Source organism: Phodopus roborovskii, unplaced genomic scaffold, assembly GCF_943737965.1.
Source record: "Phodopus roborovskii unplaced genomic scaffold, PHOROB, whole genome shotgun sequence".
Classification (NCBI taxonomy): domain Eukaryota; kingdom Metazoa; phylum Chordata; class Mammalia; order Rodentia; family Cricetidae; genus Phodopus; species Phodopus roborovskii.
In genome coordinates this window covers 18,402,256-18,418,249 of record NW_026125397.1, presented here as the reverse complement: position 1 = coordinate 18,418,249, position 15,994 = coordinate 18,402,256, and the positions used below count along the sequence as shown (strand labels likewise).

Sequence of the window (15,994 nt, the reverse complement as noted above, 5' to 3'; positions counted from 1 at the left end):
ACCTGTTTACCTCAAACCTCACCTCGGAAAGTTCCTGTCATTACAGTAGGTTGTTGATCCCCCTTCTCAGCCCACCTCCAGTCCTACCGCTCTGGAGACCATGCCTTCAACAGCCAGCTTTGATAGACATTGCAGATCAATGCCACAAAGACCATGTCTGCCTTCAAGAAGATAGCAAATGTCAACTTGGCCATTCTGAGGTTTCAGAGACCTCTTTTAGGCAACAGCCGGAGAGCTGCTGTGAATTTGGCTCTTGCCAACCCTGGGAATAGGACAGGTGAGCTAAGGGTTACCCTGAGGTCTACAGATGTGTGCACATTTAGTGCAGCAGACCTCTTTTACCTCAGGCCATCTGAGGGTAATAACTAGGCATTAGTACTGAGTTAAGCCGTGTCATGGATGTCTAATGTGTGTGTTTTGTTAAATATTAGGTAGAAACAAAGTGAGAATAAACTATGTGTAAGAATATATGTAAGCTTTAAAGAGCAAGAAACTTTATATAGGTTTTTGTTTTGTTTTGTTTTAAATGTGTCTCAGGCACTCTGACCCTTTTTTGTTATTTTGTAACAGGGTTTGAGGCTGGAGAGAGGGCTCAGATGTAAAAAGCACTGGCTGCTCTTCCAGAGGTCCTGAGCAACACTGGTGGCTCACAACCATCTGTAATTACGTCTGTTGCCCTTTTCTGGTGTGCAGGCAGAATACTGTATACATAACAAAAAACAAACAAGTCCTTCCCAAAAAAAGAGAAAGAAAGAGCGTCTTCTAGCCCTTGTCAACCTTGACGGTGTTAAAATTATAGGTGTTTCAGGACTACAATTTGTTCTGCGTTCTGATTTAAGTTTTTTGTTTTTGTTTTAAATCTAACTCAATTACAGTAATTTTGAGAACTACTAAAGGGACTGAGATGTAGAGAGATGTGCCCCTTTACTCTGGGTGTATGCACTTGGTGTGTGGAAAGTAGAACCCAGGGACACGGTTTACAATCCCAAATGCCTTCTTGTGGTGCCTACTCACACAAGGACACCATTGTTTGTCCGTGTCCAGGGGAGAACCGCTTAAAGAAATTTCAGAGGAACATGATGCCGGAGGGTAATTTATGCAACCAAGCTTTAAATGAACAGTCTTTGTTGTCTCTTAGGGGTAATCACATTTGACTCTTGAAAATCCTAATGAATAGCTAGCCATTTGCCTCTATGACACTGTGATAAATCCCGAGTTCAGAGTACACAGAGGCCATGCAGCTTCCAGGACTGTGGAGTGATAGGCAGGAGTGTTGTAAGGCTCATTTCCCCCTCAAGCGGTGTGCTTCATACCTTATTAGATTCTCTCTCTCCCTACTGAGATTTGCTATCTTCTGGTCAGTCAACGTTGGTTACTTTCTCGATACACATCAGATATGCCTGCGCTCAGACAAACATTCTTACCCTTTTTCTTTTTGTGTTCAGTTGGCTCAAATAGTTTCCAAGTTGACAGGGTAGCACAGTGGCACTGTGACTCAGGGCCTGGAGTTAGTTCATGCTTTGCTGACTTCCACTGTGACGACGAATATTAACAAGTTGACAGTAAGTACTGTGCTCCAATTTTAGGAGTAGCTATTGAGGATAAAGCCACCCCGGACTGGCAACTCAAGCATTTTCCACTTTTAAAAGGTTCATTTCAAGATCCTCATTAATATCAAGTGTTCTTCTAGACGCTTCCTCCTCAGTGCATCTTGCCAGGGCCAGCAGGATAATTATTACCAAGAGTTTTCTGAACTGTAAAATTTCCGAATCCCGAGTTTTATCAAGGTCTCCAGGTGATTGTTGGGGCTGAAGCTTGAGGAAGAGCAACTTCCCCATAAGCCTGCCACTTCCGAGGCACAAGATCGGAAGCAAAGTGAAGGATCTGTGTTGGAGGTGAAATAATGCCCCAGTACATTATTTCCTGAATAATCCAGTGAAGAGTGCTTGAATAATTAAACAGGAAGGGTAACAATTTCTCATGTAATTTTTATAAGAAATCCTGAATTAAACATGACTATTTGTTCTTTTGAGCTAGAGTCTCACGGTGTAGCCCAGGCTGGTGTAGACCTTAGGTTAACCTCAAACTCAATAGCAAGCCTCCTCCTTAAGCCTCCCCAGCGCCTAGATGCTGGGTGTGGGCTACCAAGCCCTGGCTCCTCGTGTTAATTTTGAGACAAAAAGAATGCAACTGCACATAACAAAAGAAGGTGGAACGGATTTTAGTGCCAGCAGCAGCCCTAGTAAGAAGAGCCTAGACGGTGTAAGTCTCGTTAAGTCTCTGCCTCCAGCTCCTCGCATTTATTTTTGGCAAAGGTGGCCTCGGGATACAAAGGTTCTGTCCTGTGGTCTTTGAAGACAAACCAGGTTCATAGCCTGTCGGCCCATGGCTCTATTATCCTGCTCATAGCCGTAACTACCTCACACATCTACCTGATGGGAGGGATCTGTGGTAGAGGCAGTTGGGAATGTCACTTGGGTTTTTGTTGGAGTGTGTACTTGGATATTTGAGGTATCACATTCGTATGCGTATGTATATAAAGTGAGCCATCATTGTCTATCAAGTAGGCTTGTCGCAAAGATTAAAAATGCCTGTAATTCTTAAAGTACCCCGTCTGTCACCTTGTAGAGCAAGCACATCGTAAATGCTGGGTTTTGGCAAGGGCCCCTACATCATCTTTTTGTGACGCCATTTCCCTTTTTGTTATCACTGATTTTGTTACTGTTTTAAAACTTACTTATTTATTATTGTTGGGAAGGGGATGTGTGGAGGAGGTCAGGGCAACTCTGTGGAAATGGTTCTCTCCTTCCACCTTTCTGTGCATTATCTTTGAGCCGTGAGCCAGGGAAAAGTACTCTCTATCAAGTCTGGCCGACCAAGTCAAATACCGGGGACCTACATGGTGGGGGGAAGAACCAATTTCCACAAATCTTCCCTTGACCTCCGCCCAGAGGCATAATAAATAATTAAAAAAACATTCTAGAGACAGGAGACACGACCCCCCATTTGCTTACTTATTTACTTATTTTTGGATATAGGTTCTCATGTATCTAAGGAGACTACATATGCGAGCATCCTCTGGTACTCCTGGTACTCCTGACTCAAGAGCTAAGATGATAGATGTGAGCCTTCATCCATCACACCCATTTGTGCGGTGCTGGGGCTCGAACCCAGGGCTTTCTGCCTGTTTCACCATGTCCACCGAGCCACATTTGGCTTATGTGCTGCTTGCCTGCCTGCTTACCGATTCTTCATTTTTGCTGTTTCCTGGGGTTTTGAGGCGGGGCCTCTCTGAGATGCCAGGCTGGCCTTTGACCCTCAGCTGCTCTTCAGCTTCCTCAGGGCTGAGGTACAGGCCCCCTTCACCACATCTGCCTAAGTTTAAGCGATGGAGGCTTGAACGTCAATGGCCTGGTATTATTAGTAAAGTTAGCTTTATTCTGAGTGTCTGTGCAGTATAGACAAAAGCCGTGCCTTTGGGGGCTGGAGAGGTGGCTCAGTGATCTTTCAGAGGACTTAGTCCTATGCCCAGCTTCCACATGGTGGGCCACTCACAGCTGTCTATAACTCCAGTTCTAGATTTGATGTCGTCTACTGGCATCCACAGGCAGCAGGCACACAGGATACACACACATACATTCGAGCAAAACATTCATATACATAAAAGAAAATTTAAATTTTTTTCAAAAGCTGTCTTAGAGGCTTTTTGCTGTACAAAAGTTTTTTTGTTTTGTTTTTTTTTCCCCTGCCAGGCAGTGATGGCCCATGCCTTTAATCCCAGCACTCACAGGGAGGCAGAGGCAGGCAGACCTGGTCTACAGAGTGAGTTCCAGGACAGTCAACACCCTTTCACAGAGAAACCATGTCTCAAAAAAAAAAAAAAAAAAATTTTTTTTCCTTATAATTTTATCCATGAAATCAGGAAACTTCTTGCATTAAAAAAAAAAAAAAAAAAAAAAAAAAAAAAATTGGCTAATGCTTCCAAAAACTTGAAACTTACTAACACCAGTGGGAAAAATTTTGTTTTTAAATGTCAAATGACAGTTCAATTTCAGTATCATTTTTAGAACTCTGAAGGCCAAAAGTCCACTTGTCCACACTGGCCCTCTAGCCCCCCGAGCCCCATTATGGGATGTCTCATACAGTGTATTCCACAGAATTCTGGTCCCAGGAGATGCCCCAAGTTCCCTGAGAAATACTGCAGGCTGCGGCCTTCATTAGTGCCTCACTGAGCATGGTGAGGGCCTTGACATGTGTGTGTTAACGCAGAAGGTGGGATTCTGCAAGCTCTCCTATATCTCCTTAGTGCTGGGATCACATGTATGTGCTGCTATGCATATCCAGCTTGAATTCTTTTTTTTTTAAACATTTTTTTAAAGGTGTATTTACTTATATATACAGTGCTCTGCCTGCATATGTCCCTGAATGCTAGAAGAGGGCCCCAGATCTCATTACAGATGGTTGTGAGCCACCATGTGGTTGCTGGGAAATGAACTCAGGACCTCTGGAAGAGCAGTCAGTGCTCTTAACCTCTGAGGCATTTCTCCAGCCCCCAGCTTGAATTCTTAATGTATGACTGTTGCTATGGTTATTTTTGTTTGTTTTGAGACAGGGTCTGACCTTATTATGTAGCCCAATCTAGCCTTGAACTCTTTAGAGATGATGGTATGATCCTAATATAAGTGTCCCAAATAGTAGAACAAGAAATACTAGTGCTTAGGGATATGCTGACCTGGTATTAAGTAGGCATTACATAAGTACTGGGGAGTGTATTCTAATTGGACTTTGTCAGCAGTTTAAAGCCTTAAACACACACACACACACACACACACACACACCTAGTCATCTATCTTTACCACACCCTGTTATGGTTGGTAATTGAAAGGTGAGGGAAACATACACAGAAGATGACTTTCTTCTTAGTTGAGATCGTTTAGCCAGTGAGTAATAAATACATTTGGAGTAAAGTCGCCTAATTGAACGTAATTTTTTTAGTGGCAATTTAAAGTATATCAAATTCTCCAGCCAGTGACAATGGCTTAGTGGGTAAAGGCCATCAAGCCAGACTACCTGAATTAAGTCCTTGGAATCCGCATGGTGGGAGGTCAACTCCCACAAGTTGTCCTCCGACTTCCACACGTGCTCACAAACAAAGGTTTTTAGTTGTTAGTGTTTGTTTGTTTGAGATGGGGTCTAGCCTGGCCTTGAACCCAATAGTGAGTGTGCTGCCTCTGTCTCCTGAGTGCCGGGATTACTGGCATGAGCCACATCCCTGCTCGGCTTTTTTTTTTTTTTTTTTTTTTTTTGAAAGATTAATTTTTAATGCTTTAACTTAGTGTTTTCTGTGTGTTGGTGTGTAGTGGGGGAAGTACTTATGGAGGCAGGATGAGGTGCGCCTCTGGGATTGGAGCTAAAGGCACTTGTGATGTGAGTCCTCCCAGGCACTTGTGACGTGAGTACAGGGTCCTCCCGAAGAGCAGCAGGCGCTGTCACTGCTGAGCTGCGTGTCCCCCTAGCCTCATGCCCAGCTTAGGTCCTTCACGTTTTGTTGCCTCTGTGCTTCTGTTGTTGGTTGGTTAGAGATGGGGCCTTGAATTCCACATCCCGCTGGCTCTGCCTCCCAAGTGCTGGGATTTCAGGTCGCATCAATCACTCCCAGCCCTGTGCCATTTAATACTCATGACAAGTCTGTGGTGTGAGTGCCATCCTTATCTCTACACTGTGGCTGAGGACGAGGAAACTTAGGTAGGTGTAGGCAATCACCTAAGGCCCCATAGTCGGGATCAGGCAGGGTTGTGTCACAGCCAGGGCTCTGATCATGGAGCTCTGTCTCCATGCAAGGGTGTGGAAGGGATAAAAGAAGTTAGAGAAATGATATTTGTGTGGGAAGAAGATGATGGGGAGGGAACCCCAACCCGAAGATCAGAATATATTCCTTCCTTCTTTGTTTTGTTTTTTTCAGACAGGATCTGGCAGTGTAGCCCTGGCTGTCCGGGAACTCAATCAATAAACCACTCTGGCTTCAAATGTACAGAGATCTGCCTGCCTCAGCCTCCCAAGTGCTAGGGTGATACATTACTACACCTGGCATGACATTTCAGTTAAAAAAATAATAATAACTGGAAATGGCAGCTGCACCTCTTAGCATTCTGGTGTTGGTCAGTGCAGAGTAGCAATAATTGTAAATTGGGTGGTGGTAGCACACCCTTTTAATCTGAGCACTCAGGCGGAGACAGGCGAATCTCTGTGAGTTTGAGGCTGGCCTGGCCTACAGAGTGAGTTCCAGGACAGCCATATCTTGAAAAAAAAAAAAAAAAAAGAAAGAAAGAAAAAAAGGAAAAGAAAAGAAAAAGGAAAGAAAAAGAAAAGAAATTGGTTTGCCTCAAAATTTTGTAGGGTGCAAAGTCCAAGACTAAAGGTCCGCTGGGCCTGTGGCAGAAGATCAGAGAGTCAGAAAATGTGCTCCCTAGAGAGAAGGAGATCTAACTCATCCCGTGTCCATTAGTAACCTCCCCCCCCCCCCATCTTTCAATACAGAGTTTCTCTGTGTAACAGTGCTGGCTGTTCTGGAACTTGCTCTGTGGCCCAGGCTGGCCTCACGGTGCTTGGATTAGAGGTCATAGTCATCCACTGTTGAGATCATGGCTCTAATTCACTCACTGGCTCATTATAGTCAGCCTCTCAGCAGCAGAGCTCTAGGTTTCCAACATGTAACTATGAGAGTCCGGCACAAGCAGAGCACCTGGGAAGTGGCCTGCAAGGTTAACAGGGAATTTGTGAGGCCATGATTTGGGCCTTGACAGCTGTGGGTAAAGAATGGGAAGAAGTTAGGCCATGCCATGCCTGACCCCCGGGGGCGGTTTGCAGCTGGGACAGCCATAGGAAAAGCCTGGGGGCCAGGTCTTTCCTCTCCTGTGTTAAGAACTCACTGAGTCTGAGTTCACCCCGGAAGGGAGGGTAAGACCTTGGCAAGATGGTTGTCCCTCAATGGAGGCATTTCCAAAGGCCTGGGAACTAAGTACTGATGGAGGGCAGCAGTCACAGAAGAGACCTCGGAGAATCCTTTCTGTGCCTTACTTTACTTCAAATCTTTTTAAGTTGCTGAAACAAAGTTTTTATGACCTCATCAGATCCTTAGTGTCGGTTTTATCGGCGGTAAGAGTAAGACGTTTTTTGACTCATTGGATTGCCCTCCAAGGATCAGAGGGGAAGTGTTCCAGAAGACTGAGGGAAGAGCCAGTTTCCACTATGTGCTGGGCCCAAGTAAGAGAAGCCCTGCCCCCATCTCTGCATGTGGGTTGCTGTAGAACATTTCCTTGAACTTTGCTTTTTCCGTTTCTTAAAATTTTGTTGTTTGTTTTTCAAGACAGGGTTTCTCTGTGTGGTTTTGGAGCCTGTCCTGGAACTTGCTCTGGAGACCTGGCTGGCCTGGACACAGAGATCCACCTGCCTCTGCCTCCAGAGTTCTGGGATTAAAGGCATGTGCCACCGCCGCCCAGCTCATGGCTTTTTTTTTTTTAAAGTCTATTGTTATTGCCAGAGAGCGGTGAGTGGGGGGTGTGTCCGGCATACCTGTGGGTACCAGAGGGCTCCTTTGTGGAGTGCTCTCCTTCCATCTGTAAATGAGTTCTGGTGATTGACCTCAGTTCATCAGGTCCTAATTCTGAGACGCTTTAATGCAGTTCCCCATGCTGTGGTGACCTCCAATCATAAAATTATTTTCATTGTTACCTCATAAGCTTAACTTTGCTGCTGTTATGAATCATAACGTAAATACTCCTGTTTTCCGATGGTCTTAGGCACCCCCTGAGAAAGCGTCGTTCAGCTCCAAGGGGCTGGAGACCTGGTTACTGTGTCAAGCCACCCTGCCGGCCTTGTTTCTCCATTTCTGCAGCACACAAGTAGAGTTGAGCACGGTTGGACGACAGTGGTGTCTATAAGAGTATGGCTCACGGTAGAATTAGCGAGACCTTGGGAATCTGCCACCTCCCCACAGAAAAGCGTGGTAATGACTGCAAGCTTGCCTTTGTGGTTGAAAAGACTGCAGTCATCAAGAGCTCACTTGATCTTAGGCATGGGAAGACATTTTCTCACACCCACACATGGGGGATTGTGGGGGGGGGACCTGTTGGAACTTGAGTATTGGAACAGCACAGATGCAGCCGTAATGAACTCACGTTTCCAGAAATGGTTTCACTGTCATGGTATTTCAGAGCATTCTTCCCCAAATCCCTGGTTCGTTAGTAAATGAGGTCCAGGAGGCAAAAGCCGTCAGTGAGTTGCCAATCAGTGGGATAAAGTGGGAAGCATGACACTGGGTTACATCCAATAGAAGAATTGCATCAGTAAAGTTTGGGGACGGTTTATACACATATGCATACTTGCTAACCTGTGATAAACCCATATGGGCCATAATCAAATAGGCCTCTGTTTTTACTCTAGAGAGTGGTAAATAATCAATCTGGAGGTATTTGTACAACAGTTTCTTCACATCACCCAGATAACCCTCCTGCAAGTACAGACCCATGAAAAGCTTTGCATGTTTATGTTTGCAGTGTGTGTTCATTTAGGTGTGTGCATATGAATGCTAGTTCGTGTATGGAAGCCTTCATGTCCTCTTCACTGTCCACCTTTTGTAAAGATGAATCTTTAATTTACTTATTTCTTGACAATTTCATGCATTTACTTGGATTATCCTCACCCCCATTCCCCTCTCCTATCTCTTTCTTACTCTCTGGAATCTGTGTGTATCATGCCCCCCCCCCCGTGTGTGTGTGTGTGTGTGTGTGTGCCTGTGCATGCCCCACTAAGTAGTAGCTTGCACAAACATGGGTCATTTACTGTGTCATAGATTTTTTTTCTACCAGTGACTGAAGACAAATGACTCCCCCTTCCCTAGCAGGCATCAATTGCCACCAGCTCCTTCCCCAAGAGTGGGGCCTCACAAACCCTTCCCCTGCCCATACTGGATGTTGATGGACCCCATCTTGGGCAGATTGTGTGCAGGTAACCTTGGTTGCTGTGAGCTCATGACTGCACGACCATTTGCTGTCCAGAAAACAGCCTTTTGCAGAATTCTCTATGTCCTTCCTGCTCTTACATTCTTTTCTCCTCTTCTTCCACGGTGTTCCCTGAGGCCACTGCACCAAGGGGCTTCTCTGACCAAGGCTGAGGGCAGCACTAATCTATGGGTATAACGCACAGACATTTAGAAAGGGATTCGACAAGCTGTCAGTTTAGCAAAAACAGTAATAGTATCCCCACCCACCTACCATTGCCCATGGCTTGGACCTATGACCTCGAGGTTCATGGGCTTTTAACAAGGCTTATAGTATCAGCTCCTGAGTGTTGAGACCTTGTCTCTCAGTGAGCTTGGAGCTCACCCATTCCTCTAGGCACCAGTAAGCTGCAGGGGTCCACCCAACACTGGGATTCAGAGAAGAGCTACCATACCCAGCTTTTAGTTGACTGCCAGGGATCTGAACTGGCTCCTTGTGATTGCCCTCTTTATCGACTGAGTTGTCTTTCTAGCCACCGAGTTTCCTTTTTAAGCCTTTAGTATTGTATCTCTGAGTCCATACGATGTATCTTTTTTTTCATACTATGTATCTCTTCATTTGAAACATGTATCTTATCAGAGGGAAGGAGCTGTTTAAGGAAGTTGCTGTTTTCCTTTCCTAGCGGGAGGAACTAGATTAGACTAAATAAAAAGTTTGCTCCTGTACACAAGGATCTAGGACTCAGCCTATTTAGAAAACAACTCATACCCATCTTCCTGAATAGCCAGTGTTAAAAATGACGAGGCATAGCCACCATTTTTAGTCATAGATAGGGTAGATGTGAAGTCCATATTTATGGCTTTGCGCTTACAACTTTACTCTCAAAAATTACTCAAGGCTGGGCTGCAGCTCAGTTGGCAGCATGCTTACCTAGGGTGCAGAGTCCCGGGATCATCTCAATGTCAACATAAACCAGGCAGAGGAGAGATACCTATAATCCCAGCACTGGCAGGTAGAGGCAGGGCCATACGTGTAGTGCATAGTCGGTGAGTTTAAGGTTAGTCTAAAATATGTGAAACGGTCTCAACAATTACTTGTTAATACCCCCCCCATGACTATGAACTCCTTGAAGAAAGAGCTTCATTGTTCTTCTTAGTTGTTGTATGACTCTTTTAACAACATTTGAGCTTACTGGTTTATGGAGAGATTTTTTTTTTCTCTATATATGCTTCATGCTAAAAGTAGACTTAATTGCTACAAAGACTGCTGGGTGAATTTGGTCTTTTCATGTTACTTTTCTGATTCAGTTAGCTGTATTCACATTAGAAGATAAGGGTCCAGAGAGGTAGCTCGGAAGATAAAGCCTGCTGAGCTTGGTGATGTGAGTTTGTTTGACCCTTGGAACTTACAGGATAGAAGGAAAGAATTCCCAAAGGTTGTCCTCTGTCCTCAATACCACAACATGTACCATGGCATGTGAGCATGTACATAATCAATCAGTAAGTATTTAGGAAAATAAATGTATAATAAAAAAGATGAAAATTATTTGGGAACTTATATCACACATCCCTTTTATGTATTGTGCATACACACACATTTTTAAGATACTGTATCCTTCAAACTCACTATAATGACCTCGAACTCCTGATCCTTCTGCTTCTATTTCCCTGGTACTGGGATTACAAGCATGAGCTACCATGCCCAGCTTAGCCTTATTATTTTGTAATGCTTATTTATTTTATATGTGGGCAGACACACACACACACACACACACACACACATCACAGGTCTTATAAAGAGCTTCAGGGACTTGGTTCTATTGTTCTATCAATCCAGGTCCTCAGTCTTGGCAGCAGACACCTTTACACAACAGGGTCTTGTTAGCCCATAACTCTTATTTATTTGTTTGTTTAGTGATAGGGTGTCTCTCTTTTAGCTTTGGCTGCCCTAGACCATTGCTCTATACACAGTTGCTGGCCTTGAACTCACAGAGATCTGCCTGCCTCTGCCTCTTGAGTGCTGGGCCCCTTTTTTTATGATTATTGTTTCCAGATGTTCAGAGAGAAAGCACTTCTGTGCACAGGTCACTTTGAGAGTTCTAGGGCAGTAGCTTGGTAGGTCCACATCCCTGCTGCAAAGGCTCACAGCCTGATATTAGTTCCTGAGCCCTACTCGGTGGAGGGAGAGAACTGACTCCCGAAAACACGTGTGCTTCCGCACATGCGTACCCACAGGGTCTCACCTTGGCTCACCTTGTAACCTTGGCTGGCTAGAACTCTCTGCAGACCAGGTTAGCCCCAAACACACACAGAGAGCTCCAGCTGCCTCAGTCTCCTAGTGCTAGGATTAAAGGTATATGCCACCTACACCCAGCCATGAGTTATTTTTTGTTTGTTCGTTTGTTTTTTTCAAAAATATAATTTTCTTTCTGTTTTTTCCAGAATACGATTCTTCCATCCGTATGACACCAGCTATTTAAACGGGCTTTGGTGGCACTTATGGGGTAGTCTTGAGGGCTGTGTGCTCCTTATGAACAACCTTGCACAGCTCTCTGGTCTCATGTAGCCCAGGCTGGCCGAAGGTTGTTGTGTATCGGTGGCTGGCCTTGAACTCCCAGTCCCACTCAGCTTTAGTTTTGCTATTTGTTTTAAGAGAATGGTTAGTCATTCTCCCAGTGCAGCTACTGCTCTGAGCAGTGACCAGAGGTTAGCCTGTAGTCAAGGGACCGCCATGAGATTTATACTCTGTCGTGGACTGGCAGTTTCCGGCTAGGGAAAAGGAAAGATACTAGTTTAGTCATCCTGTGCTTTGGCAGTTACATTCGTGTTCAAAGGAAGGAGAAGATAAACATTTTGTGGCAGATGCTGTTTGAAGAGCAGACAGATTCCCTGCAGCAATACACCCTCCTTCCCTCTCTCCTCTCCCCTTTGAAGTCAGGTGGCGGTTTAATCTGGCTGCTGCTGCCTTGCTTTAGCTCGCCCTGCCTGAGAGATCAACCCAACACTTCTGTGAAGTTCAATCATAAAGATGTGATTTTATTACTTTCCTTAAACGACGACTGCATTCCATTTTCCGGTTAGCTGTGCCGTCGGTGGAGTCAGAGCCTTGGGACTGGCACTGTGTCCCCGCCCACGTTTTCAGTTTTGGGTCCTCTCGGTACGGTTGTGCGCAGTCCCTGCAAGTCACAACGGCCCTCTTGTCGCTTGTCCTGCCTCTCCCCGTTTGTGTTAAGTATTTTAAGGAAAATCTCAGACTGCAGAAGTCAGGAAGTGTCTGTAAAAGAGGTAACTTTTTCTTTTATTTATTCTTTTCTTGGACAGGGTTTCATGTAGCCTGTGGTGACCTTGAGTTAACTTTGTAGCTGCGAATGGCCTTGAGTTTCTGATCCTCTTGCCTCTACCTCCCATGTGCTGCAGTGACAGATGTGTGGCCCATGCCTGATTTTAGGGTGCGAGGGTGGAATCGGGCTTCATTCCGGGTAGGGGAACACCATCAACTGTGCTACCAGCCATAGGATCTTATGGAACTTCATTACCGTGTCACAGCTAATGAAATCATTTAGTGATTTCTTGATATTACTGTAACAGTGATCTTCTTACGGGACAGATTTTGTGTGTAGGTATGCGCATGCAGATGCAGGTGCCCCCAAACTCACAAGGGGGGGTGTCTGAACCCCTGGAACTGGAGTCCCAGGTGATGGGTGTTGGGAACTGAACTCAGGTCCTCTGCAAGGATGTGAAGCCATATTAATGACTGAACTACCTTTGCAGCCCCAGGAGTGATCTTTTTAAAGAGTTTTATAAGGTTAACTTTTCAAGTGGGGGCCACAGGCATTTCACCTGCCTTCTTTTTTCTTTGCAACTCACGCTGGCTTCCTGGTCGTCCTCCTTCCCCAGACCCAACTAGGTTACTTACCAGTGCTTGGCTAAACGGATAGATTTTTGTTTGTTTGGTGGTTTGTCTTCAAGACAGGGTTTCTCTGGGTAAGAGCTCTGGCTGTCCTAGAACTCTGCAGACCAGGCTGGCCTCTAACTCAAAGAGCTCCACCTGCCTCTGCCTCCCAAGTGCTAGGATTAAAGGTGTGTACCACCAACGCCCGGCTAATTGATGGATTTTTAAATAGCCATCTAGTCTGGCAATGAGGATCTGGCAATGAGGGTCAGGATGAAGGCCTGGGACCCCGCCTTTCTTTCCTGTGTTCGCAGCCTGTCTCATACAACATATGATACTGGCGTCACTTTCTCTCTGACAGTTTGCCATTTTTCCCTTTGGTGTATTTATACTCCGTCATTTGAAGTCATCAAAACTGCAGAAAGGCAGTGGATGAATTTGCTGACCTAATGCAGATAAGCTGACAGCTGCATTTGCCACAGAAAATCCTACCGTGTACTCTGAGATGCAAGAGAAAGCTCAGCCTCCCCTAACCCTTACCAGCCTTTCACTGAATCCCACTTGGTTTGAGATGCAGATTTCCATGCTGAGAGTGGGAAGGGAAATCTTCCCAAGGAGGCCCAGGTCCCTACACATAGCAATGATGGGAATGTCTAGGACAAATCTGTCTATTTGCATCACCAGTGGGTGACAAAGTTCCCCTTGGGCTTAAGAGCATAAATGACTGGAAAGAAGTAAAATCGAAGCTTTGAATACAAATGATGCCCTGGGGTTTTTCAATTGTCATATCATCACCATTCTTTAAAAGAAGAGATGTTTGGATGTAACAATCATGTTGAGGTTGATTCATATAATTGCTCCTTGTTTTATTATTAGTTACTTTTAAATAGGCTCTGACTATATAGTCCTGGTTGGCCTAGAAGGCATAGACAAGGTTGACCTTGAATTTGCATCAATCTTCCTGCCTCTGCCTCTGTAGTGTTGGGGTGATAGGTGTGAGCCATAGTTTCTCATTTTATCTTCAGTTGTGTTTTGTTTTGTTTGCGACAGGGTATTATTTCTGCGTAGCTTAGGCTGGCCTTGAACTTCTGCTCTTTTCTGCCTCTACTTCTAGGATGCCGAGCTGTGTGAACCATCACGCTGTCCATTTGTGTTCCCCCTCCGTGCGTACGTGCATGCGTGTGTGTGTGTGTGTGTGTGTGTGTGTGTGTGTGTGTGTGTGTGTGTAAGACAGCTTTGAAGAGTCAATTCTGTTCTTTCACGGGACATCTGAGGGCAAGCGCAGGTCCTCCAGCTTGCTTGGCAAATGCTTTTACACAGAGCCTTCTTACCAGCCCTGTGTTCTCCTTGAACAGTTTTCTGTCCTCTTGTTAGAGGAGAATTGCCCAGACTGAAAGAGAGCACATTCTCAAGTGGCCAGCCTTGCCGTGTCTTGGTGGCTGCGAGGTGTGAGGTGTATATACTGTGGGTCGTTATGTGTGGTTGGTTGTTTTCACACTTGTTAACCCACAGTTGATTTTTCTGGATGCTAAAAATCAACCGACAATGGAAGGGCAAGGAATAAAAATGAGTGACAGGTCTAGGGTGCTTATCTCTTTAAAGGGACAGGAATTATTTCTATAATCCTGTGAGAATATCTATTCATGTGATTGACATGACTTTTAGTTTTCTGGAGGATTTATAAATTTAGTTTTCTACTAAAACCATTGGAGGCGAGCAAATAATTCAAATGCGAAACCAAAGCCCTCCCTAGTGTAACTTTCAACTTTATACTTGTAGCTGCTCGAGAGTCCAGGGAATTTTGTTATCACCCCAAAGTTGTCAACCGAAGTATTTGCTTTCCTGTCTGCATCAGCCTTTAGCTCTAAACAGCCCACATTGTGTCTCCTCTTATCTTTCCTGTGGCGGTATGGAAACCCGGAGGCCGTTTCCTCCTGGCTTCCCAATCTCAGCCCCCTCCGGGATTCCTCCCACACTCGAAATCTCAGCAGTATCCAGCTCGGTTAGTCATCTTTTTCTGATACCTGTTGTTTTGTTGGTTCCTATGTTATGAGACAGGGTCGGAATCTATTGCCCACACTGTCTTTGCATTCTCTCTGTGTAGCTCCAGTTGTCTTTGAACTCTTGGCCCTCTGGCCTCAGCATCCTGAGTGCCAGAATGAAAGGTGTGTGTTAACACACGTGGTTTCTCACACCGTTTCATTAACTCCACACTCAGAGGGCTCCTTGCCCACCAGACTTCTGTCTGAATCTTCATGGTTCAGGGTGTTTCCATCTCTGCAGCCTGACGCGCCCCGTGGTACCTCTGCACCTGCTGTTACCCTACAAGGGACCTGCTTCCAGTCAAGCCCGCAGCACTGGCTGCTGAGATGAAATGGGTTGTGGAGTTTCTGTTAGTCATTTGGGGTAGAAACTGCAGAGCAAGCAGGGAAGGTCTAGAATGAAAAAAGAGTTCAGGTGAACTCTCCTGGATGGGGCAAGGCCTGGAAATGAAGGGCCATCCAGATTCGGCAGAGAGCCACACGAAGGAGACTTGTTTTTCTGCCTCAGAGAATTCCTACAGATTTCTGCCCTCCAGCTGCCAGACGGCCTTCCGTTCTTAATTTGTTTGGGTTTTTGCTTGTTTTGTTGTGCCTTTCATTTGTTTACTTATCAGCTGGCGCAATCTGTTGGTTAATCGGTAGACTTTACTATTCAAAATAACCAAAAGTAAGTTCTTGTCTCAGCAAGTTATTTATAAAAGTCATGAACATGCCTTCTCTTTCATGGGCCTTTAGCATTGTGTCCAGGCTTCATGATACAGCGCACATCATCTAGAACACTGGTTCTCAACTTGGAGGTCGTGGCCCCTTGAGGGTCACATATCAGATATCTGCATATTAGATATGTATAATTCTGATTCATAACATTAACAAAATTACAATTATGCTTTTTGTTTTGCTTTTTCGAGACAGGGTTTCTCCCTGTGGCTTTGGATCCTGTCGTGGCATGTGCTCTGTAGACCAGGCTGGCCTTGAACTCACAGAGATCCACCTGCCTCTGCCTTCCAAGTGCTGGGATTAAAGGCGTGCACCACCAACGTGCACCACCAACGCCTAATGCCT

At 45.2% G+C, this 15,994-nt stretch overlaps 1 protein-coding gene across 1 annotated transcript in view; it reads left to right on the top strand.

Moving 5' to 3' along the window:
* Dcbld1 (discoidin, CUB and LCCL domain containing 1) overlaps positions 1-15,994 on the top strand; it is a 64,851-nt gene that overhangs the window by 7,649 nt on the left and 41,208 nt on the right. The window lies entirely within an intron of this gene.